Source organism: Rhodamnia argentea, chromosome 9, assembly GCF_020921035.1.
Source record: "Rhodamnia argentea isolate NSW1041297 chromosome 9, ASM2092103v1, whole genome shotgun sequence".
Lineage (NCBI taxonomy): Eukaryota > Viridiplantae > Streptophyta > Magnoliopsida > Myrtales > Myrtaceae > Rhodamnia > Rhodamnia argentea.
The window spans coordinates 1,096,187-1,108,456 of record NC_063158.1 but is presented as its reverse complement, the minus strand read 5'-3'; the positions used below and the strand labels follow the sequence as shown (position 1 = coordinate 1,108,456).

At 39.4% G+C, this 12,270-nt stretch overlaps 1 pseudogene; it reads right to left on the bottom strand.

The window, feature by feature from the left end:
• Positions 1-469: 469 nt before the first annotated feature.
• On the bottom strand, positions 470-11,544 carry LOC115740843 (annotated as a pseudogene).
• Between the last annotated feature and the right edge of the window lie 726 nt (positions 11,545-12,270).

Below are 12,270 nucleotides of genomic sequence, written 5' to 3'. Positions count from 1 at the left end.
AATGATCAACTCCACAAATCCCACATACCAAGTATTGTCTTAATACAATAAGCTTCTTCGCCCACTAAAGACCACACCACATACACACTTGGACATAAGCATAAAAAAACAGACCGACACCAAACAACCGAACACCGACCATTTTCCTTGAAAATGATTTTCTCGGAAAATGTTTTCCTAGACCAAGAAGCTTTCTGGAGACAAACACAACCTAAGTTTAAGGTTTTCTCAAAACAACCACGAGCAGCTGCTATGGTGCTGCAAGTGCAGTCTGTCGTATGTGCAGCTTGCAGCAACAATGCATGCAGCTCCAAAGTCGTATGCATTATGGACCAGCTTAGAGAGTGCTATTTGCATCCCCAGCTGTCTATTCATTTTGCACGCCATTTATAGGCTATTAGAAGATGGCAAACTCGAGATGAGCAGCGGTACGAAGTAGTTGGATCCTAACTTCTTTCCGGGCGGAGCTTTAAACCAGCACACCATCTCTGGCCATCGCAAGAGTGCCCTCGTAAGTATGATTCACGCCAATGAACCAACTCGCATGGCAGAATACAAAGCCACAGGATGCCCGATTCTTCGGAGCGCTTGTCATTCGTCAGACCACGCCAGTCAGCCGGAAGAGGCTTCCGGCTTTCAAAGCAGTCAGAAGCCACCGCAACTGCCTGCGCCAGCCAGTCTTTGCTCCGGTCCGGTTATCCTGCACATGCAGAAACATCACCGGTATGTTCAAGTAGTACTCGCCTTATCAGCTGCCATTCTTCTCTTACACAGATTTTTCCATGAGGATGTGCATAAATAAGTTCTCAAGTTGGCACCTGATAAACTACATATTTGATGGAAGGTTCGATTTTCATCTTGTCCTCGAGCTCAAACAAATGAAGCTTCCACTACGAAGATGGACAAAAATCGAACACATTTAGGCATAAAAATCCAGCTTTATCTGAGAGAAAAGAAGAAGAAAAAACTGCTAATTCTCAAGCATTTTCGTGAGTCAATAGCATGTACGATTCAGTTTACTTACGGGGACAATTTTGCTTCAAAAACACGATTTCTCCGGTCTCGTCGATTCCATTTCTAGCTTCAAGACACTCCGTTACAATGGATCTTGCGGGTAACCATGACATTGCATGATATCGTAGACTCCGGGAAATCAAAGGAAGAAGGTAAAATGGATTAGCACCGGAGTTGCTAAAACGACTAAAAATTCGCTGCCAAGGATATAGCTCGCTGAAAAGTAAAGTAAACCTTACATCTAGGAATTCGCCGCCAGCCAAGGACATAGCTCGCTGAAACGCATCATTCTCCTTCTCCAAAGATTGATCAGGATCAATCCAGTCTGGATTCAGTCTTCCGACTCTCGCAGACAAATGCGTGTTATCCACGTATCTTGGAGGCTGGTCGGTGTCGTACTGACTTATTCCGTTATCAACAGCATCAATTGCCTGACATTATCAATTAGAAGATCAAACTCATGAGCCAGCAAAGAGTGATGATGCCAACCATCGCTGGCTATGGCATCTCCTTCGACTCGTACACTCACGCCTCTGATTCTCCCATGTAGCTTGTTTAAATCGCTACCTTCGACAACAGTCACAGCTCGAGTATTTAAGATTAGTCTCGTCTTTTGAGTGTCCAAATCAAAAACACAGTACCTCCTCGAAGCTTTTATACACAGCAAGATACAGCCGATGCGTGTCCGGGTGATCTTCATCGACCTGAAGCTCCTTGGCTATTATCTCCTTCCCGAAATGCTGAACATGGGAAGAATAAGCTTAACAAACCATGTTAACAACCAAGAAAATCGATACCGCCATTGACGGGAAAATGAAAAACCGAAATGATTAGGTAGAAGCTAAAAGCTAGCCTAATGAAAAAGAGGGCAAACACGCTCGGGTTCAAACCAGTACCTTGTAAACCAAACGGCGCTGCTGAGCTTGGTGGAAAGCCCATGCCCGAATACCTCCTCAAAGCCTTTCTCGTGATGATCATATCTGCCTCTGCTCGGATCCCACACCCCCAACGTCAAGCACAGCGTCAAGGCCCTGCAGCACCTGCATTCTTCACTTCAATTAGTTCCCATACCATATGACACAAACAGAAACATATTTAAAAAAAAGTTAATATCACGAAAAATCCAAACCGATGGACAAATTTATCCAAAATTTATTTTTTGACGACCAAAATCTTAAAGTGATACACATATGACAAATTTACCATTTGTTAGTTTCCGTTAAATTTAATTAATACCACGAAAAATCTCAAATTAGTACATTTGTAACAAACAGAGGATAAAAATTCCAAATTGATGCACCGTCAATTGTCAAGTGCCATCTAACTCAGCAATTTAACAATAAAATTTATTAGAAACCAACAAAGGCTAAATTTGTCTCACATGTATCGCTTTGAAATTTTTACCGGTAAAAAAATTAATTTTGGATAAATTTGCAACAAATATAATAATTTAAGATTTTTCGTAATATTAACCCTTCAAAAAAGCCACAAAACCAACAATTCTTTTGGCCAAGTGATATGTAGAACTAAGTGCTAATTAAGGAGCTGCTAGCTTGACAGTCTAATAATACTGTTAATTATTTATGATTACAAGATCTCCTAATCGATAAATATTTTACAAAAAACACGCGGTAATAATGTGTGGATTTACGATTGAGATTATACCGTCCTTAACATTATTATCAAAAAAACATTTAAAAAAAATTGCGACTTTTTAGATCTAAACAAATCTTTAAACTACTTCGTTGAACTTTAAAAAGTAAAATTCGAAAGTATTTTCTTAAGGCAAAGAGAAAAAAATGATCCCTCAACTTAAAGATGGCGGTGAAAAAAATAAACTCCACTTCATCTCCGAAAATTCCATGTCTAGCACCTTGAGGATTAAGCTTCAAGATTGAGTATGGAAGCTAAAAGACAGTCCCCTGGAATTGGCCAAGAAAGGCTGATGTTGGGGATAGAATACATGCTTCGGGTTTAGGCTCGTCTTCGCTTCCTTCTTGGTATCAGAGCCACTCATCATTGAAACCAAGTTAAGATTAGGATTCTATGTCATGACTTGTATGGTGAGAAAAACTCCACTCTCATGGAAACTCTCCTAGAAACTTCACATGTTCTTCATGAATCTCTAGTTACTTTAGCTCCTCCTCCCGAGCTTCGGAAGTCTACAGCCTCCAAGATGAACTATCTCTATAAGGTAGCCTATCTAGGCGAGGAAAGCAAGATTTCTAAAACCCAACTTCTCCTCATGAATCCTTATTCCGCTTTTTCAAAACCCTCCTCCTTTTCACCCATCGAATCCATTAAACATCTCATAAGGCATACTTCTCGCCTTGTTAAGGAATATGTCCAGTCGTCCAAATTTGATGAACACCCTATCCTGTCCACCTAGCAAGAGTAGTTTATCTCTCTGCAATTCTCCAAGAGTTCCCTCTTCAATGGGCTCAATAGGGTTATACTCACATCTATTTTGGAGCTATTTGTCTTGCTCTTTCGCTCCATGGACGTAAAGGTTTACCCGTTGTAGCAAGAATTGCTTTGCTTGACACCCATTTTATTGATTACTAACATGCCTATATTGGCACCATCTAGACCACTTTGAATGCTGGTATTGTCTTTGTGACCTTTTTTTTCAAACTTTAACATAGCCCTTACTGATCCTAACCTTCTTTGGGCTCTCAAAGTACGATTATAGATTATTGGAGCACCTTAGACTCCCGGATCTATAGTTGCTACTATCCACTATCATATGATATATAGGGTTCAAAATCATGCCATAGATCTTAATCTTCCTAGCTCTGAAGATGTCCTATTTATCTCTATTGATTATGATCGGACCTTGTGTGTTCATGTGCCCAAGCAAATTCCTAGAGACCAGCTTGTTAAGTTTCTTCCTAATAGTTGTATAACCAACTATGAAAAGCTCTACCAAAATACTATATCAGTCCAATCCTCTAAACCCTAGTTCACCAAAAAGAAAGATTGTGCTATTACTATCAAGTTCACCAAGGAAAAGGAAGATTCTTCTTCTGTTTTTCCCTCTTTTCCTACCATCCTGTGTTTCACCACATGCCCAACTGACCTATTCAACTTGGAGTGTCCCGATCCTAAGGAGTTAGTTCAGTACTTTGATGTAGATGGACGACCAATCCACTATTTGAAGGATCCTACAGGACATTGCTTTTGTAATATTGATTGTGCTTATTCTTCATGTTCTCGAAAAGAAGAAGAAGATGATATACCTTCTTCCAAAAGGAAGAAGAAGAAGGATTCTCTCTACTAGAGATACCTTAATGGTGAGCCTACGGTGGGACCACCCGATGAAGATGGTGGAAGATGGCTATACATGGTTGAGTATGGCTCACCCATGCCTCCTCAAATTACACCACCCCCCCCCCCCTCTTATCCAAATGAACCTAAACCAGCACCACCTCCACCACAATCACCAAAGAAGTCAGTCACTTCTCCTTTCTACAAGCCCATCTAGAAATGGGTCAAGAAGAACTCTTAAATCCTTTAGCCATACACATGTGATGCAAAGCCAGAACCACCTCTAGTCCTACCGAGCATCCGTATGTTCTAGCCCGAAGATTTCCTTCCATTACGATCTTCAAGCCTAGAACCCGGTTCTAGTACCATCCAATTTCCTCTACTAGAAAAGTTCTCTAATCCACACTAGAGGTATTACTGTGCGCCCAAGATACCTGCACCTAATGATGTGGATATGCGGGGAAGACACAAGGGACCTACTCCTCCTAAGACTGTTTTAAATTGGAAAACAGAAAATGTACTTATTCAAAATGTGGCCCTAAGCATAGTTGCTACCCGCTTAGAGCGAGTGGATTAGACAACTGTTTTGTCTAAGAAGATGTTAGAAGCTTTTTGGAAGAGACTTTATTTGTTTGAAACAAAACAAATTCATCCTAGCCATTATCTAGAAGATCAAACCCCTAAGATTGAAAAGCTCAAATGCCAGATTCGGATCCTCTAGAATCAAAGGCCTCTTTTTTTTTTTTTTTTTATTTATTGAATCTCTTCTATTTCCTTCTCTAGCCCTAGATCCAAAAACAGAACCTTCCCCAGGAACTTCATCGTCCTCATTTGCAGCTATCCTCAGTATTGCTACACCGCCTCCCAAATCTAATGTTTTATTCCTTCAAAAAGCTTGAAAAAGTGGGAATAAGATAAAGAATCTCAAGGCAAAAGAAATGCATCACCCCCAATTCCTTCAGCCCCTCCTGCACCTTCTCCACCTCACTCTCCATCTCACCCATCCCAATCATTTATGGTGTTAAATCCATTGGAAAGTTTTCTTAGATACCAGATCCCCTCAATCTCTATTGTGAATCCTACAGAACCCTTTCAAAATGAACCCTTTGATTCCGATTCATCTTAGTCCAATTCATCCGATGACTCTTTCCAATCTCTTGCTGTTGATATTATGATGGCAGATCCGGTTCCAAAAGAAGAAAAAATGGCTTTAGAACCAGAAATGGTTTATCCACCAAATACTCATCCTACTAGATCATCCACCTTTTCATCATCCAAGGCATATTTTACCTTATATGATCTTTCATATCATAAGTGGCCCGAGCGTCTCCAAGAATTCCATGCCCGGTTAACTACTAGGCACCTTATAGAGCACAACACTTATGAGGTATTCCTTGAATTTATCGGTAGATTTACTAGAGCCTTAAAAGATTGGTGGAAAGCAACACTAGAACGAGACCAGATAATGTTCCTCACAATGACTTTGGATGATGTTGTCCAGCTCATTCATTTGTTCTTCATTGGCCAACCTAATGATACCAAAGAACTTAAGCGAAAAGAGTTCTTTGAGCGAAGATGTTGTTCTATGGTTAGAAAAGACCTTGATAAGCACTTTAAGGAGATGATCAAGCCCTTTTACCTACTTGGTTGTGACCCAAACCTCAAGCCTATCTTTTTGTCTTCTATTCCTAAAGAAGTCGGTTAAGCTATTGAGAAGACTTTATAGGCAAGACAGAGGTCCCTAGCAGAAGCCACACTTGGAGAAACCAACAAATAGTTCATATTACCCTCGAAGAATTATGCTTTAGAAAAGAACTTTCAGAAGTTATCTTCGAGAAAATCAAGATCTTACATAGCTTGTGCCCAACCCGATCCGAAAATCAAGTGTTCCAAAGACCGCAATGACCTTTCCTAGTCGGGTCATAAGAAGAAGAGGCACTTTGAGAAATTCTCTTTTGGCAATAAGAGAAGTGGCAAATGCAAATGGAAATTCCTTCGAAAAAGAAAACATTCTTCCCATTCATCCCGAAGGAAAGCCAAATTTGACAGATATTAAATCCGCAACAAGAAAGGACACTTTGCTAAAGCCTATCCTCAATCGAAGCGTCAAGGTAGTTACATGATTCAGAAGATAGTACAAAGCACGAGTATTTCTCTTGAAGATGATGATATTGAGTCAATATTTTTCATTGATGATGAGCCATCGCTAGAGACCCTTTGTGCCATAAAAGCCTATTCTTTTGATTTAGATGATCAATCCCTAGGCGGCATTTTTACATTCTTTCCCAATTCTTTATCTAATTCTTTCCATATCCAACACTCCGTTTTCCATTCTCCCTATGTTCCTATCCAAATATTCACTTCTAAGTAAAATAAGCTCATTCAGGTGATAGCCCTTATAGATACTGGAGGAGTGGCATCTCTTATGGATGTCAAAGCACTCCTAGAAGAACTCTGGATGCCTTACATAAGATATTTCAATTATGCTTTTGGTGATACTTTCATAATCAAATTTTGCAAGAAACCGGTCACACTCCAGATTTTCCCCGAATATTCTATCATTACAAAAGTCCTTGATGTAATTCCCCTAACAAGGATCTTATCATTAGATGTGATTCCCATAACTCATAATTGTACCCATTGGCCTACAATTTAAAGATCCATTTCGAGAGTTTGTGGATATTCGGAGACTTTTTATCATCTAGCCATAAATCATTGATCCCATCACTCAAAGTCTCTTATCCCGTTGTTCCGAGTCTCACTCCCAATTCTCTCAAGTCTGTCCTCACCCTCTTTGGAAAAACCCAGACTTTTTTGTGAGACTTTTATTTAGAAAGAATGAGGATACCAATCCTATAAAGGCCAATCATTCTGGCATGAATCAAGAACATCTTGCCATTGCTCAATAAGAATGTCTTGAATTGCTCGCTCGGGGTCTCATAGAACTCTTTGATTTTCAATGGGCTTGTGAAGCCTTTTATGTTAATCAACGAGCAGAGCAAAACCATGGTAAACTTCGGTTGGTAATTAATTATCAGCCTTTGAACCAATTTTTCTAAGATGATGAATTCCCCTTGCTTCATAAAAGCTCCCTTTTCCTCAGCCTAGCCCAGGCTAAGATCTATTTCAAGTTTGACCTTAATGCAAAATTTTGGCAATTAGGCATCCATCATGAAGATCGTTCGAAGACTGGATCTGTATCCCCAATTTGCACTTACAATAGATAGTTGTCCCTTTTGAACTCAAAACCGCTCTTTCTCTTTTCCAAAAGGCCATGTGTAAAATCTTTCAGCCAATTTTAGTAAACGCCCAAATTTACATTGATAACATCTTTCTCTATTGTACTAATTATTATATCTAGAAATATCACATAGAGAGGGTAAATAGGTGATTTTGAATAATTTTGAAATTTAATGCGGAATTAAGATAGTGTCAAAACACAATCCGAACAGAACCGGTAAGAGAATGTACAGATGAACTAAACACAGAATAAGAGTTTATGGAAGAGAAAACTGCATGCAATGTTTATAATGGTTTGGTTTAACAAGCCTACGTCCACTCTCCCACGATGACGACCGATTGGCTGAATTTCACTATATGAATCAATGGAGGTTACAAGAGATATTACTCTCAATCACTATTATAGAACCTCTCAAAGATAAAATGTTTAGCTCTCTTAGAACAAGTATGTGAATCTGAATAACTCAAGCACTTTGAAATTGTATGTTCTGATCTCTCTTTTCTTGTCACCATGGATCTTCCTTTTATACTCCTTCACCTTCAAATTAGTCATTGGAAAGATCTTCAAAGGATCACTCTTCAATCATTGATGGATGTCATCAATCGTGATTGAACGAGACCGTATATGGGAAGAATAGTTAGATTTGAGTCTAAACTCTTGAGATTCAGTCGCCCATACAACTAAATTTTCAGTTTTCAAAAGTAGAGTTGATTCAAATAATCAACAAGACTTTATTCTTGGAAGGTAATATCCAATTGTAGATATTCTCCTTATTTGATTGAAAAATAATCTTGTCAATCAAAGATTACAAACTTCCATAGAAGATACTGCCACTATTGGAAACCTACCAAACGTGGGTTTTGCAGAATCTGTTTTAAAGATATTGAAGAATCTAAACATTATTCACAAGTAGCCTTCTGAAACAAGACTCTCCGAATCCGAACTGACTTTGAACAGTGACTCTGAGCTTCAATAAAGTCTTTGCTGACGCGTCATATAAATCTTTAGAAGAACAAGTCTTGAGAGGCAATGACCTTCTCTATCGAACAACTTTATAAGCAAATATATGACAACTATCACTTGAATCTAATTGTCGGGTTTTGGATCAATATAAGTTTTTGTTCACATGTTCACCTTGCAATAATAATACATTCATAGACATTAAACAGATTCTTTATAAGAAAAGATAGTTTTATCGAATCAAAATATTTAAGGAGGAAGGTTTTCTTAACACCGATGAGGAATCTCACTATAAACTCCTCTATCAATTTGCTGAGATTGTCCAAAAGCATGGCATCATGCTTTTCCAAAAGGAAATTATCATTGCCCAAAAAGGAAATATAGTTCTTGGGGATGCATTGAAAGAAGGAATTTATTGTCTAGGCCCCTCATATTGCGGAAGAATTGCAGAAGTTTCCCTCAAAAGACCTAACGGTCAAGTAGGTACAAACATTTCTTGGGATAGTTAATTATCTCCGAGACTTTATTCCAAAAATTTCCAAAGTACTCCATCTACTTCAAAGAATGTTGAAAAAGAATGCATGTCCATGGGGACCAAAGCAGACTAAAGCGATTGCCTATTTGAAAGAGATGTTGCAATACCTCCCTCCGTTGTAAATTTCAACTACTGGCAAGAAAATACTACAAACAGATGCAAGTGATAAATATTGGGCAGCCATTCTCCTTGAAGAAATTGATGGTAAGTGCCACATTTGTGGTTACTAAAGTGAATGATTCAATCCTGTAGAAATCCATTACCATTCCACTTTCAAGGAAATCCTTGCGATCAAATATGAAATCAAGAAGTCTAAGTTCCATCTCATTGGACACAATTTTCTAGTAGAAATGGACATGTTCTCTTTTCCTCGGATGTTGAAATTCAAACAAAAATAAATCCCTCGTCCTTAGTTGCTAAGGCGGACATAATGGTTCTCAAAATATTCTTTTGATACTAAGCATCTTGCAGGAAATAAAAATGTTCTTGTAGACTTTCTGTCCGGACCTAGGCAACTAGCCTCCTCTATCAACATATACATACAAAAGATGCTTGACACATTCCGTGTCGTTGATATGAGAGAAAACTAGTGGAATAGCTATAAATACCCCCTAGATGTTCCGGACATGGTTCAGGTTAATCAACTCACCCCTACTCTTGAGCATTATCTCGGAGCACCATTACCAAGTCTTTAAAGACTATGGTGGTTTAATGTTGAAACCCAGTGGTCTTCATTTTCAATACTCATTCATTTATCCCTTACAATAGTCACCAGATCAAGAATTTCCTGAAGAGTTAAAATTGATGTTTTGGTATTTGTTCAACCCGTACACTATATCCATTGAGTTTCCTCTTGAAAAGATCATTAGAGTTTTATCCAAAGCGCTTGCAGCTGATTACTATAACCGGGAGAACATGTTTGATATGTTGTTATGGTTTTAGCTACTTGGTGCTTGGAGAGAATTATTGAGGATGCAAAAGCGTGTAGAAAAATTAGAACTAGAAAGACACATTGTCATGCTCTTTCACATACTATGAACATTCATCAATCCTATTGGAGACGTGAGATTTGAACCAAGCTTGCTTGGAACGACCACGTACAAGCCTCAACACAATTGAAAAGTTGCTTGTGTTTACAACACCTTGCCAAGTTGTATTTCATCTATTTCTCATGAATATAGAGAACTTGAGAGAATCCTAAGCTAGAAAAATCGCACTGTCCCTCCCGAAGTATGGCCATCACATACATATGATGTTTCATGGGATCAGAGCCACATAAGTGAATCCACTCAAGAAGCTCTAAAAATTTTTCATCAGAACTAGCAAAGCCAATCTTCGATGGACACAGATTCCCAAGATCCATGGGGAGGACCGCTTTCTCAAGACCCTTATGGACTAGAGCTCTCGGGATATTCCTTCCAGCTCTCAAGATATTCATTCTAGTTCAACCTCTCCACCATATTATTGCTATCATCACAAGTTATATCAGCCGGATCCCGAACCCGAGTCACACAAGAGGATATTCTATCGGGAGAAAAAGACAAACAATAACGTCTTTGGAGTGCCTATCAAAGGCAAAAGGATGTCATAAACAGCTCGGACAACTTAGAAGACAACACCGAAGAAGGGTTCAATTATAAGTTGTAAGGTCTGTCGGTTTTGTCGGCCACATGTGTGTATCTTTCCTTTAATAATTGGCCCCTTGGTGGTTAAAAGTTGTCCAGTTATGTACTGTGTACTATTGTTGCCCAGTAGTGTCGGTAGTATTGGTGGATCTATGTATCCAATGTTTGTGTTTGCCCGGTTGTGTTTGCTCTTGCATAGATAAAGCTCATTGAATCATGTAATTAGGCAAGCCGAGCCTCCCTCTAAATATTAGCGTGAAGTTTTCTCAACAATGAGTCTCTAAATTCACTTCATCTCTTCTCATCCAAGATAGGTTCCTAGGCTTTTAGAATCATTTTGTTAATTTGGTAGTACGATGTGGTTTAGTATGCTCATCTTTTGCCACCTTGGTGGAGCTTGTGAATTAGAAATTTCTAGCACCTTGAGGGTTGAGCTTCAAGATTGAGCTTGGAAGCTAAAATGCGATCCCTTGGAATTGGCCAAGAGAGCTTGTCATTAGGGATAGCATACTTGCTTCGGGTTCAGGCTTGTCTCCGCTTCCTTTCCATCGAGTAAGCTCATATAATAACGATCTGCGTGTGAAGTAAGTCACCTACTAAGCTACTAAAGAGATCTTTTTTTTCATTTAATTTCGCTTCTTTGTCTTCCTCTGAGAAAAACAAGAAAGGGGAAAGACCATAGGGTCTCTAGTGCGGACAATTTCGACGTTGGAGAACTTGCTGGTGAGGCGAATCATGAAGCAGCCGAAGGCCTCATCACAGTGGAAGGTGCCGTTGTGGGTGCCCACCCACTTCAGCGGCGGGCTAGCAGAGAGGGAAGGAGTAGAGATCTCGGAAGCGGGAGTAGTAGCTATGCAAGGAGAGAGATAGAGAGAGTGGAGGAGTCGCTGGATGTTGAACATGTATAGTTTAGCTATAGTTGCTGCTTCCAAACATCAAATAATAAGACCAGATTTATAGGATCTTGCCATCTATTTGTCTTCATATTTGTCTAGTTTCATCAACAGAAGTAAAAGATTCTAGAATGTTCGAGAGATGCACGATTCATTTGGTGATTGGTACAGGTGGTTTTGGAACCTTTCTCTTTAAAAGGACAATCACTTCTGCATTTTTTCACAAAGTCGGGATGTTTCCTGTCCTATGATGTGACGTGGTCGGCACCAAGCGCGAGACACATGTTGATCACATCTCTCACATGAAAGAATTGGCAAGTTTCAAGATAAACAAGATAATCTCAATAGAAGACCTACCCAACCCTCTTGTCTTGGCATCCAATATTTAAACTACGGGTTTAAGCTATGGTTCTCTAATTACAATCTTTTGCTCAATTATACTTTACACATCGTTTATTATATCACTCTATGAAAGCGACTTATGATAAACCAATAAGATTATCGTGAAGGAGTGATCAATTCTAGGGTGGACGATTTCCTCCCTCAAATCGAGTATTGCATATTAAAGATTGATTCCACAAAATGAAAATCGAGGATTGTGTAATCCGGTTCCCGAGTAGGGTTCATGCAACCGGCCATTTTGCTTGCCTATAGAAAAGAGAGAAGTGGGAGGGCGGGGGCTCCGCCTAGACATGGCCATGGGCCGGTTTGGGCCTGGAACCGGCTCGTTGACCT